The sequence below is a fragment of the Fundulus heteroclitus genome, unplaced genomic scaffold, assembly GCF_011125445.2.
Source record: "Fundulus heteroclitus isolate FHET01 unplaced genomic scaffold, MU-UCD_Fhet_4.1 scaffold_82, whole genome shotgun sequence".
NCBI classification, from domain to species: domain Eukaryota; kingdom Metazoa; phylum Chordata; class Actinopteri; order Cyprinodontiformes; family Fundulidae; genus Fundulus; species Fundulus heteroclitus.
This window is the reverse complement of record NW_023397274.1, coordinates 229954-243415: the sequence shown is the minus strand read 5'-3', so window position 1 is coordinate 243415 and position 13462 is coordinate 229954. Positions and strand designations below refer to the sequence as shown.

The following is a 13462-nucleotide window of genomic DNA, read 5'->3' as shown; positions in this document are numbered from 1 at the left end:
ACTAACAGGACAGTCAGGAATGGCAGGAAAATAAAAATCCAGACGCTTAAACAGTGAAAAGCAATTTAAATGCCACTCTGCTGGCTTGACAGACTATATAGTAATTTAAGGCTCCCCTCTGTAGTCGTAGCTTAACCGTGTGTATCCAGCTATGTGGAAATTCGAACACTCCATCTACTCATCTCTCGTTTCCTTAGGCAAAATACCTCGTTGTTATTAAATATTAATTTGGAGTCAGTGGAGCACTTGTCTGCTAATTGTTGTAACAGAAGGGCCTGGTTTGCCCCAGGCGGATCCGTGGATGCATTTCTCATCCTGTTTACCTGCAGGGCCTCCACTCCCCCCCCCCCCCCCCCCACTGTCTCCGCCCATCCTGAGTTTTATGCACTGCGCCCTCCAGCTCCGGCTTGACATTTCAAGCACAGCCGCGGGGAACAGGCTCCTGATGGGAGCTCCGTCTGTGTGGTCCGCGCCTTTTCATTAAAAGAGTCGTTGCTGGAGCGAGTTTAAAAAGGGGGACAGCCTCCAGCCACCGCTGCGCTTTTCAAAGCCATTTCCACTTTTAGCTATCAATAAATTGAAGGAACACTAGAGCTCTCGCAGCTACGCGAGACCCCATGCGAGCAGTTTTCCGAGAAAAACGTTACGAAGATGAGAGCAAATGAGAGCTCTCTTCTTCTCTGCTATCTCGGCATGAATGCAGGGGCTGGGAACGCTTTTTTCCCACGCTGCTGGCCTGGACTCGGCGCTGGCTCGGAGAGAGAAGGGGAAAGTTTGCCCTAGCCGGGCCAAAGTGGCACAGAAACAAATGAGGAATGACACTGGTGCAAAGAAGTCCTTGCCAGAAAGCTCCTGGAGCACACATATCTCAGTGTTGAACCCTGAGGTCACTCCGTTCTGAGAGCACCGTTCATGTCGAGGCCACTGACACGGAAACAGGGAGGCATGTGAGAATGGGGTGAATGAGTGTCTGTGTTTTTTTAGCTCGGTTTGTTTACCGAGGAAGGTCATAAATAGAGAGGCTAGTGTGAGGGGAGCACATGTTGGGGTGCACATGTCCCGTTTCTCGTCCTGAAGAGGGGAAATGCAGATAATTAGCAGTCGGAGCTGATGCGCAGTTTGGCAGAGGCCGACACAAGTCTCAGCATCCACGGATGTGATGAACCAGAGAGTCATTGGGATGTTTAAACACAATGGAGGAAAAGGAGCATAACCTTTTTTTTCCTGTCTGGATCTGTCTTCTGTGTCTCTTTGTTTTAAATCGCATTAAACCTTCCCTGTTTTAGGTCAGTTAGAATTACCAGAAGTATATGCATTTGCTAAAAACCAGAATATTGGGAGACCTTTTAGCAATCGTTTTGATTACTCTTCAAAGTCATTATCCTTCAGTGTATTTAAGCAGCACAGGAATGCCCAGATGATGAAATTGTGACTTTGTAAGCTTCTACTAGGTTAAATCACAGCAACTGAGTTAAACGCCGGCATGTCTATGGATGTATTTTAAGACAATGTTTTGTTATGCGACATCTTGTCAAAACCTAAAGAAATCAGTCAACGTATCAGGGAGAGAAATGTGGTCCTTCACAAGTCTGGTCCATCCTTTGGTTCAGTTTTCAGATTCCTGAAGGAGGCCACGTTAATCTGCTTAGACAATTATACGGCCGTAGAAACACCATGAGACTGTGCAGTCATCACACGGCGTAGGAAGAAGGGTTCTTTATCCAAGACAGTAACATGTTTTAATAAAAAAAGACAATTTGAAGACGTTGGGAAGAGTTTCATTATCCACAGTAAAATGAGTCCTGTACCAATATGAGCAGGATGGCGATCGATCTCAAAAATGACGATATGGATTGATATTTTCATTTTCATCGATGTAATTGGATCATTAATCATTTAATCGATATATCGATGTGGATTGGTGTGCTGTTACACCCCTGGTAGGAAGACATTATCGTAAAAGCAACCTAAAAAGCCAGATGCACACAGGGACACATTTCTGGAGACATGTCCTGTTGTCTGATGAAGCGAAAACCGAAGTGATTGGCCATAATGACTATCGTTCCATACAGGGAGACATGGATAAGTTTACAAGTCGGAGGACACCATCTCAACCGCACAGGAGTGCCAGCAGTATGCTGTGCATGTTGAGGGTGTGTTTTATTTCACAAAATAGACGACATCACGAGCGGAGGACGTTAAATGGAAATTTTGATGCAACATTTTATGACATCAAACAGGAAGCTGGTGAAGATTCTCAGTCATCCAGGTCATAGTCATTCCAAAAAAAGTAAAAAACAAAGCAACTGGACTTGTTTTCCGTAGTTGAAGACGTTTCGCTTCCTCTCCCGGAAGCTTTCTCAATTCAAAAAGTCTGGAGTAATGATGAGTAACAAGCTTTATACCATTACCAAACAAAGGCCTGTAATGGCTTAGATAACATGCAAATTCAATCGAAAGCTTCCGGGAGAGGAAGCGAAACGTCTTCAACTACGGAAAACAAGTCCAGTTGCATCAAACAGGAAGTTAAAGGTTGGACTCAAATTGGACTTTCAAACGGACAAAGATCCTAAACATACTTAGTTTAAACAAAAGAGGATAAAGGACAATAAAGTCAATGCTTTTGGAGTGACTATCATAAAGACCCTATCATGATTCCATAGAAAGCTTGTGGGCAGAGCTGAGAAAGGAGGCCAACAAACCAAACTCAGTTAAACCTTGCTTTGTCAGGAGGAATGGGTCAAACTTCCAGCAAACTATTGTGAAAAACCTGTGAAGTGATTAGGAAAAAAAAAAAAAAACGTTTAACCCAAGTTCTACAGTTCTAAAGGAAATTCTACCAAATATTAAGAAAATGTATGTAGTTGTCTGACTTTCAAGAATACAAAATAATATTAAAAGTCAAGTGTTGCACGTTTGAAACATGTCCTGGGACGTCCTCTCCTGGGAAGATTGCCCGGGGTCTTAAAAATATTCCCTTTGCAATTAATGTTTAAACTGATTAATTTCACATGTTGATGCTTCTGGAAATGATGCCACACTCAAGTTGAATGTGAATAGGTTGCAAGTCAGAAACCTTGTTAGACGTCTTAATTGCTGAGGGGCCATTTGTATTACAAATCAATATCTACCTATGTTTCTAAACCTTATGCATTTGAACATCTTTCCAGAATGATGAGCTGCAGCTACTACTGCCGACCTGAGGCTATTGCTAATGTCTTTCCTGTTTGGCATTATAGTAGCGCACAGCTTTATGCACACAGAGCAGAAAAATGGACAAAAAGTAAAGAGCAGAACTTCCTTTTCACTTGGTATAGTTTCTATTTTAAAAGGAGCATCTCAGTTTAGCCGTTCACCCCGGCTGAGTGGCAGAAAGTCTATCGCAGAGGCTCGCTTCAAACAGATGAAGGCAGGACCAATTAATTACATGGGTTTTAATTACTGGGCTTATTGGGCCAACTGGATGCATAGAAGGAGTTGTCATAGCAACAGAGAAATAGGTTTGAAAGGCATTGTACATGCTCTGAGCTCAGTCCCCCCTGTTATTAATATAGGCGAGAGTATTTTTTTCCCCCCCTTTTATTGTCAGTATTATTGGTGTAGTAAACAAGTTTTTACGCCTGCTGAGAAACGCTGTTCTGTAATTAACCGCCCCCTTTCAGAGCCGCGTTCCCGCTGAGGTTCCGACACCAGTAAACAAGTGATCTCACCCAAGTGCTCATGATAAGTCCTTAGCCGAACATAAAAGACCGTCTAATCCTGGCAGTTCTGCCGTCGGGCCTGGTTATATTCTAGTTTTATCTCATGTGGGAATCATATCTAGCAGTGGCCCTAATTGTTTCCTCATGTTCCCTCGGCATGAGTCGACTGGAAGCCGAGGCTTTGGAAACCCAATGTGCCCCGTCCAACTCCCGTTTCACTCCCTGCGTTGTTTTCTGCCCATAAATTAGTGATTAACTCAAACTGCTCCAAAACAATGAGGTCTCTGCTCTAATCGCGCTGGAGGGAGGGGGTTAAAGCTTTGAGAGTGACCACGGGAAAAAGATTAGCCAGCATAAAGAGGGACTGATTGGAGATGGAATAAGCTACTGCACAAATAAAAATGTTCCAGTGCTCAATGGTATCTTTTTAAACTAATATTTTGAATCTCCTAATGAAGATCGCACCCTCACCACCGCTTTTAATCCCGTTTTCTTCCCTTGCTTTAAGATAAAAAGGGGAAATCAGGATGAGGTGCATCCTCTCTGCTTGCCGCCTTAACAGTTTTAATGCGTCGTCTGCAGTCAAACTAGTAATTTCAGTCTGGGTCCATTAAATCTATCAGAATTCATGCTGCATCACACATCAGTGCGCTTTTTGTGCTCATCTTTAAGGACAATAAGAATACAACCAAGGTTTTCAGCCCCGTGTGGCTGACTTCAATCAGCCCTGAGGGAAACGCTTAAAGGTCAAAACATGTTAAAGCGTTGCATGATGGCTTTGGCTGGCGAAAAAGAGGCTGCTGTTATTTTCCGGGCTCGCTGCGCTCTCTCTCGTCAGTGCCGAGCGGAGATACAGCATGCAGGCTGCAGGTTCAGGGTGATTAAGTGCTTAAGGTCAGGCCGCTAATTATCTCCCTGCCATTCCTCACCTCACAACACACAGCTGCCATTTCCCCCGTCGTCATGTGAACGGCCTTATATTTGTTTTCACTTCTTATCTTTATTTCACAGCGCTACGTTTTGCTGCGTAAATGTAGCGCTCCTCAGTGAAGAAACGGCAAAAAAACGCCCATCTCAAAGAAGCTTAAAGCTGACATTCTGCTTTAATTATGTGGGAAAGTTTAGAATGCTATTTGAAGATGCTGCCATTTAAAAAAATAAATAAAAAAAATGCCGATAGTCAACAGAGTAAAGAAATGTTCAAAGTTGATCGTACAGAAGCCAAAGCTGTCAAAATATGTGACTACTTGCAGATTTTTTTCTTTTTTTTCCTCTCAGTTAAAATTAGGGCTGGACGACATGGCCAAAACTTATATCACGATATATTTGTTAATTTCGATACGATACAATTACTATATCGATATAAACAAAATAAAAGCCTCAGAAAGACTGCCAAGAATGCCCACAACAGATGCCTGCACAAACTTGTGCCAATTATTTTTGCCATGTTTAAAAAACTCCTCCAATATTACATTTTAGAAATATTTGCTTTAAAAAAAAACATAAAATTACATAAAACCCAGAATGTCAGACAGTGACAAATGCTGTAATCATACACTGTAACGCATATTGAAATATTGCGTTACACCTTAATTGAATAAAGTTGTATTGTGATATATATTAATATTGAATTATTGTCTGCCCCTAAGTTAAATGTTTCAGATCATCAAACAAATGTTCAGAGCAGACTAAGAAAACCTGAGTAAACACAAAACGAACGAAGCTGATCCAAACCAACCTGACCCTATGTGTATCTGCCCTACCTGTTAAATCATGAACAACCTCGATTAACTATGCTTTTGGTTCATTATCAGGACCCACACCCAAATCTGATTACTGTTTGACGGTTTGAATCGAGAAAGCACTGAAAAACAAACTGCCTGACAGCATGAATAAGGGTAGACGGTCTAGAAAGCGAGCATCAAGCCCCGATCTACAGAAACTCACAGACGGGTGAGAAACAAAGGCATCGACGTTATCAGTCTGGAAAAGTTTGCTAATCTGTGTCTAAAGCTTTGGGACGCCACCAAACTACACCGACGGCTATTATTCCCTGATGGAGGGGAAAAAGATGGAGGAGCGGTGTGCCTTCCCAGGAGGGGCACGGCCTGTCAAAATGACTCCAACAATACAACTGTGACTCATCCAGGATGTAACAAAAGAACCCAGAAAAAAAAACCTCTAAAGCACCGCAGGCTTCAATTGCATCAATTTAGGTCATTGTTTGTCAGCAATAGCCCTTTTCAGATCGTATTTCCGCAAAAAAAACACACAACCGAGAACTCCCAACGATGGATATCTTTTTATCCTTTCACATCCTTCCAGATCTAGCGAGCTCATGGGCCGCTTGTGCTTTCAGAGCGGCTAGATGAGCGTTCACCTCAGCAAATCGCACAAGGTACTGCACGTCTGGGGGATTTTATCTCTGTCTGAATGAGCTCGTGTTGCAGCCGCCATGTTGGCAGCCTAAATGCATTCAGTAATAAATTCATAAATAAAGTCTTTGTGCAGCATCAACATGGAGATTCTGCTGATCGTCATATTTCTCAGATTAGCTGGAAACTGGAGGATCTTTGATGTTCTCTGCTGTCTTTGCACCAGCGGACTGCGCCGCCGCTCCTGCTGTCTTTGCTTCATATTGAAAAACTACACATTTAACAGTCCTGTTGTATACCAGTCACATTTCGTGGGGGTTTAGGGGCATGCTATTAAACAAGCTGCTCAAGGTCAGAAACCCACCCATGCAGCTGAATTGAACGTTTTGCAAAGAACTGACATGGTGGAGACTTTTTCCCAGTCATTGTAACTGCTTGATTGCAAGGTTGCTGCCAACAGGGGCACAGCCGTTTTATGTGGTTCAGAGAGCAATTACTTTTTTTACTTCTTTTTTTTGTTTTGTTGACAGCTTTTTTTGTGTTACTAAATTAAATAATTTAAAAACTAGCTTTGTTTTGCCTCAAGGTTTGGCTATCTCAAATAAACATCTATGTTGTCCGTGTTAATTAAAAACGATAAAACATAGGCAATCTTACGCTGTGCTTTTTAGTTCTTCGTTTAAAAAAAATAAAAATATCCTAAGTAAATACTGACTTTAGCGTCACTCAGCAACATTTGTGTTTTTCCATACAGTGTGAGCTTTCTCTCTTAGTGTTTTTCCACCAGATCAGTTTCAGCGCTGCTACTATGACCAGTTTTAACTAGTTTTTATAAAAACACAGTCAAGGACCTTTTCCGCTGCAAGATAAGCAGTTGGTGCCATGTCATTACTTCACTTATAGATGCCTTTTTATGTCTTTTTTTCCCATTTATTTATTTATTTTTAGTGTTTCTCAGTATAAGGGGGATATTTCGTCTACACAAGCCACTACATTTGTCTTATCCCTGCAAACAGATCTCCTAATATCGATCCATCCATCCATCAATCCGCTGTCTTAGCCGAGATCGGGTCATGGGGGCAACAGGTCCAGGGGGGAAATGTAGATTGAAACCCTCAAGCTCATTTTGGGGGGATCAAAAGGCATTCGCAGGCCAAACTGGATGTACAGTACAGTCCCTCCAGCGAGTTCTGGGTCTTCCCTAGGGTCTCCACCCCTGGGGTCTCCTAATATCACTGTGCTAATTTATGAACTCTGTTTTAAACTTTCCAAAGCATACCGGCAAAACTGACTTTAGGTATTTTGTATTCAGTAAAAAACCCTGTTATTCAGAGTTAAACGAGCCGTTTCTCGCAGGATTTAGAACCACCCGCTGGTGATGTTAAAGAGCCGACTGTGGTTATAAAGGAAGCCACAAACTAGCGAAGACAGCAGTTGTTGGTGCACAGACCTACTTCTAACATGTAATTGTTGATAATTAAATAAAAAACTGCAAGATCAGAGACAGTTAGCTTGTCTTTATCCACTTCTTACCTGATTTTTTTAAACCTATTTTCATTCTCAGTGTTTTTGTTGGTTTTCTTCCACATTGGGCAGACTTATTCGGGAGCTTTATGCCTTGTTCTGGCTTTTTCCTGCTTTTAACATTTTGTGTAAGCCTGCCCTGGTGAAAGTAGTTTGTGCTTATGACCTGGAAGACCTTGGTGCCAAAATAGAACTGGGTTTACCGTGCTAAAACTGGTGGAGACAGAAAGAACTTGCGCTAACTAAGCAACCATTATACTTTACTACTGGAACTAACCTGGTGGAAAATCAACCTGACTACATTTTCTAAAATAAAGTCAGGACCCCACTTTGAATCAGGAAACTAAAAAGGTCAAGATAGAGGAAATCAGATAAATACAAGCATAATTTCTAAAAGCTATTTTTTTGGCCAAATTTATTCCAGTGGAAAATGAAGCTAGCCACAAATGGTTAAACAATAGTATGGCTTTTATTAAAGCTACTCATACCTTCGGTTAATTGGCTTTTTAGTGAAGTTGAGAAGTTTCTGCCACGTTGTGGGTCTGACAAGTGTTTGGTAATCACTGGGTTGACAAAATTTGTAGGATGAAAATAAAGGTACGTTTTCTGAAGCCAGCTGTATTTGCACAGCAAACTGCTTGTTTTGACCCTTATGAGCTAATGAGCCTTTGGTCACCAAAACACAATTGTTGTGGTCCAACAGCGGGCGACCAGTGTATACGCTTTCTGCTGAACTTCACCACACAAAGACAACAAAATACTTGCTAGATGGAATAAATCAGTTGTCTAATACTGTCAGGTACATTGAATACAAAATCGGAGCAGTTGAAAGATGGCACATTTTGCAGTTATTATATCCATCTGATGCACCTTTCCTGTCTTTTTTGTAACAAATCAAATAGTGCAGTCTGAACCATTGATCCCAGGCAAGATGGATCCATGTTTTAATGTTGTTCACTCTAAATTCTGACCCAAACATCTGAATGCCGCTGAAATCTAAACCCATATGACAGCAGTTTTAAAGGGTACGTGTCATGCTTTTTAATGCCTTCCTTTTCATATTTAAATAATTCAGTCGTGGTCTGTTTAACGTGAAACTACAATGCTTTGGTCTGAATTCTTCGTTAATGTTGCCCCATAGCTCCAGCTTTTGCCTCTTTTCTGAGGTTTGTCTGAGAACAGCTCGTTTTGATGTGGTCTCTTTAAATGCAGATGAGGTTAATACACTCAACAACTGAACATTTTGACTTACCGCCTCGTAGTTTCGGCATCCTTCAGCTTTGACTACAAAATTGCGACGTAAAATAATTGGCAGATTTGTGAAAATTAGTAAGCCAGAAGTCCATGACTTTGTTTAGCAGCTCCACAGCAAATACTGACATAATTGTCAGAAGACATAATAGAGAGCAGAGAAAACTGAATAGATTGAAAGGTATAACCCAAACAGAATATAAAGATATCTATGCAGCACCTGGACAGGCTACATTCAGATTTTCTGCACTCCTAGAGACTCCAATTACACAATACAGTGTATTTAAAGGGTAACTCATCCCCAAATCACCTTTTTTTGCTAATAAATTGTACAGGTGGATGTCTTATAGTTCTGTTTACATGTCCTGGTCATTTTTTGACAAGTTACTGCACATTTGTTGAAATCTTGCTTTTGTGTCCAATACCGTCTCTGTGGCACCCTCCTAAGGTTTAACAAGCGTCTTGTATTGAATTTCGAATCAATTGTTCGATTGAATCAAAGATTTTGTGACGTCACCTAGAATAACTGATGTCGGTAGCCCTGCCGCTGTGGGGGATAAAAGCGGCTCCGTCTGATACACCTCTGTAGTGAGTTGGAGTTTGAATAGTGAGTTTTACTTTCCTTCTATTGATTTTTTTCAGGTTAGCAATTTATTAGCTTGGCATTTAGTTAGTTTATTTACCATTTTATTTCGCTTTTTCTAGTATTTCTCTTCCTCCCTGCAGATTTTTCAAATAGAAGATTGGGCAGAGTACAGGAGCGAGTTACACTTTAAGGGCTAAACAGTAGATTTTGCGTGATGAGTAGTACCCTTTAATATCTTTAATTGCCCAGTTTTGGAGCTTGTTTAATTTCTAGCCTTGGTTTCCTGTTTGTAACTGACAGTAGTGGCAACTGGTGTGGTCTTCTACTGCTATAGCCCATCTTATCAAGGCGTGACCCACCGGGCATTCACAGCAAATATTTCACATACTTTTCTTGTCTTACTTTCATCTCCATCTAGTTCTCACATTTTCCTCAGACTTCCACAAGGCTTTTATGCTCACACATCTGCCGCTCACTTGATACTTTCTTCCACAATTGCTCTTAATAACATTGGCGAAAATTATATATAAAAAAAACTGTTTATAAATGGAGATAACAAATGCAGGTTTTAGTAGTTCTGCAGTTCTTTATGAAATAATCGCACTGAATTTGCACAACAGGTTAAAAACAAAAAGCGTTTTTGACATCATGTTCCACAAATATCAACAGCCACTAGAAGAAACCAGCCTCTGGATCCAGCCACTTTTTGCTGAAGTTTAATATTTTTAACATAATTTTAACAACTAAAAGTAGAAAAAAAAATGACAACTTATAATTTTTGATAAATATCTATTATAGGTTATATGTTGTCTATTTTCAAAGGATCAGGTAACCTTTGCGACTCTTACGTCTTTCTTAGGTGGTAAAAGTGGCTCTTTGGATTGTAAACGTAACAGGGTCCCTGGTCTAGATAGTATGGCTAAACAGATATTTTAGTCTCATTGAACCTCAGAGAACCCTGGGAGTTATACTCTGTCCACTTGTCAGTTGCCAGTTACCACAGAGCCATATTGTCATTATTGAGCAATGAATTTGGCTAGGTTTGTAAGAAAAAACATCTGAAATGAGCAAATAAGAAACAAAAAAATGAGTATATGACATGCTTTTGTTACAGCGAGGCCATATAAACATCCTCCTCTACCTCGCCGCGTCGCTGCTGTTCACTGCCATTCAACACCAGCGACCGCCAAGAATCTCCTCCAGATTGAGACCTTTAACCCCCGGCTGTAGTTTGGAGTAATTTAACGCCGATCATGCTGATCTCATACGTAACCTCACACGACGCAGCGGTTTGGGTTTCTGTCAGTAAAACAAAAAAAAGAAAAAGCCCTAAACGGATCCCTTTTCCCATGCATCTGTCACACAGCAGCGGCGTTGCTCAGATGATGAATGTGAACGCAGAGTGCCTGTTTGCTAATGAGGTTTCCACCGTGCCACATCAAGGCAGCCGCAGTGGGAAGTGCAGCTGTGTTGTGTCTTCTCAGCTCTGACAGGGCTGTAATCTGTGGGACTAACAATATCAGACATCCTGCGAAGACGCGTTAGCATTCGGAGCGTTTGAAGTGCGACGCAGCCGGGGTCGCCGCCGCACAGGGCTCGCCACTTAACATTTAACACGACGAAAAAACGTAAAGCTGCACGTGTTTTTTGATTTGTTTTGCTAAATTATCAATCGCTAGGAGCTGCGCATTATTACCCACGAAGGAAGAATTGTATTAATCTTGCGCGGTGATGCAAGGAGTTATTACACTTTTAAATGTGTCATTTCCTTTAGTAATCTAAGCTCCTTTAGGTGGTTCTGATCCTCTTCCCCTTATCTTCCACGGCCGTGAATAAACCATTTTTAGCCCAAAGCTAGGAATTATTATTACAGCTGGCATTTTGTGTTGCCTCTTTCTTCCCATGCAGGATTATGGGAAAGCGGAGAGGAGCGAGCTCACATCTTGATGCTGTGTACAGTACAAACACCTCTTCAACATCCCAGATGTCATTGTTTTCTGTAGCAGCACTACGCTGAAACATAATAAGGCCTGTTTTTTTTTTGGTTTTTTTTGCTTTGTTGTATTTCTCTGCAGAATTCATTCACGCTCTTGGCACCATGGTGCTCGTTCCTTCTTCTCCGCCTGGAGACCGTCGGGTGGATTGAACTGGAGACCGTCGGGTGGATTGAACACTCTGCCTCACCTCTTTTTTTTTTTTTTTTTTTTCTTTTTTTTCTCCCCCTGCCTTTTAAACACCCAATTTATTCCTTTCATGAGGTGGATCTTGTAGATTGAGTCATTTTCACAGTCGGGAGGCTCACTGTAGGCCCGAGATGAAATGAACTCCCAAATCAATTTCAAATGGGAACAGTGAGCAAGCACCACCCCTGCATAGCTGGAATTGGTTTTGTTATTGAAAATGAAATGAAGTGTTTGGTTGTTTTTTTTTTATTCTTTTTTTTTTCTGTTATTGCAGATTACAGCTTTGTTCTCTTTGCATGCTGAGATTTCCATTGACTCACGGTGTGATCTAGGTTAATTTCAGAGACTTTTCTGTACCCTGTCAGAAATTCCATAAAAGCGTCAATCTGAAAGGTGGCAGTAATTTCCTCCATGGTGATTTATTGTTTTTAAAATGAGCCGCTATTTCCACCTCGCCTTTTGTCAACAGCAGTTAAGCTGCTACAAATAATAAGCCCAAATCACAGTGTTTAAAACCTATTTTTGTTTGTCCTGACTGCTTTCCTGCACGTTTCACTCAGCGACGCTCTTAACAATTGCCTTTTTTCCCCCCGTTTTAGTTTGCAACAGCCTGTCATCAGTTATTTGAATTTAAAGCTTTTACAGTAGTTTCAGTGGCAGTTCACGAAGCCGTTAAATGGAATCAACAGCTGGCGATGTGTTTTTTATGATTTTCAGATAAAATGTGGAAACATTTGGAGTACATTTTTAATTAAAATAGTCCCTTTTTTTTGTCTATCAAGAAAAAGGATTTCCACTATTTTTAGAGAGCTGTGTAGATATCTTTTTCCACATACTATAAAGTTAGCAGAGTCACAGAATCTAAACTCCCCCCTAAAAGGAGATATTTTTCCTTTTATAAAAAGTATTTGGTCTGAACAACCTGATACGTTTTGTTGGTTATGAAGAGATTTTATTCTTGACAACAGCATAACCTCATCTGTGTGCTTTATTTGAACCTCAAAGCGGATGTCTCTTATAAGTTTTCTCACCACAAAAGAAATTCGAATGGACAAAAGAATACAAGTTGAGTACGTCTCTAAGGTATCTGAGTTTGGACAGTGATACATTTAAAAACAACAACAATTATTCACTGCATATTAAGCATACCCTTGGTTGGAACCTCAAACATAACACTACCATATATGGAAATTAATTTAATTTTGGGGACCCGTTAAGCACAGCTGCCACCTTGTTTGCAAGGTCGATGCTTTTAAGAATGTTTTTAAGGCTTCTACTAAGATGTTTATGCAGCAGAGTCGGCGATTCACCGTCTGTAAGGAATATATTAGCCAGCGCGCTGCTAGCATTTCTAACTGGACAGCAGAGTCAGAGATGCTGTTTTGTAGCCAGTCAGTCAAAAACAAACGCTCACCCTTGTCTTACTGGCAGACGTACATGCTCCATGTCTACTTATAACGTGCTTGAGTGGTGTATGTTTTTCACACAATAAATCATGCCTGCCCAGCAACTCTGTGGCCTATGCTTTATCTCTAAGCACACCACATTATGTGCCTTCTCGCTCCTTCTTCAGCAGTTTGCTGTGGGGCTCCTGACCAATAACAAAACACCACTGCTGTAGTAAATAGACTTTCTGCACTTTTGGTAGTTTGTACAACCTATATTAGAAAACATGTTCCTTTTAGTCTTTTAATTGTAAGGATCCAGAGATTTTGTAATTACCTTATATTAGGAAGAGTAATTATACTCGAGCTGCAGCTCAGAACATCCAGGAGGATACGCTCAATAATAAAGCTAGTTAAGTTTTGACGTTTATTCCTAGAGTCAACGTCCAACTTTAGA

At 41.0% G+C, this 13462-nt stretch overlaps 1 protein-coding gene across 2 annotated transcripts in view; it reads left to right on the top strand.

Annotated features, from left to right (window-relative positions):
- Positions 1–13462, top strand: part of LOC105930817 (protein FAM222A) — a 30358-nt gene that overhangs the window by 13768 nt on the left and 3128 nt on the right. The gene's annotated exons all lie outside the window — the stretch shown is intronic.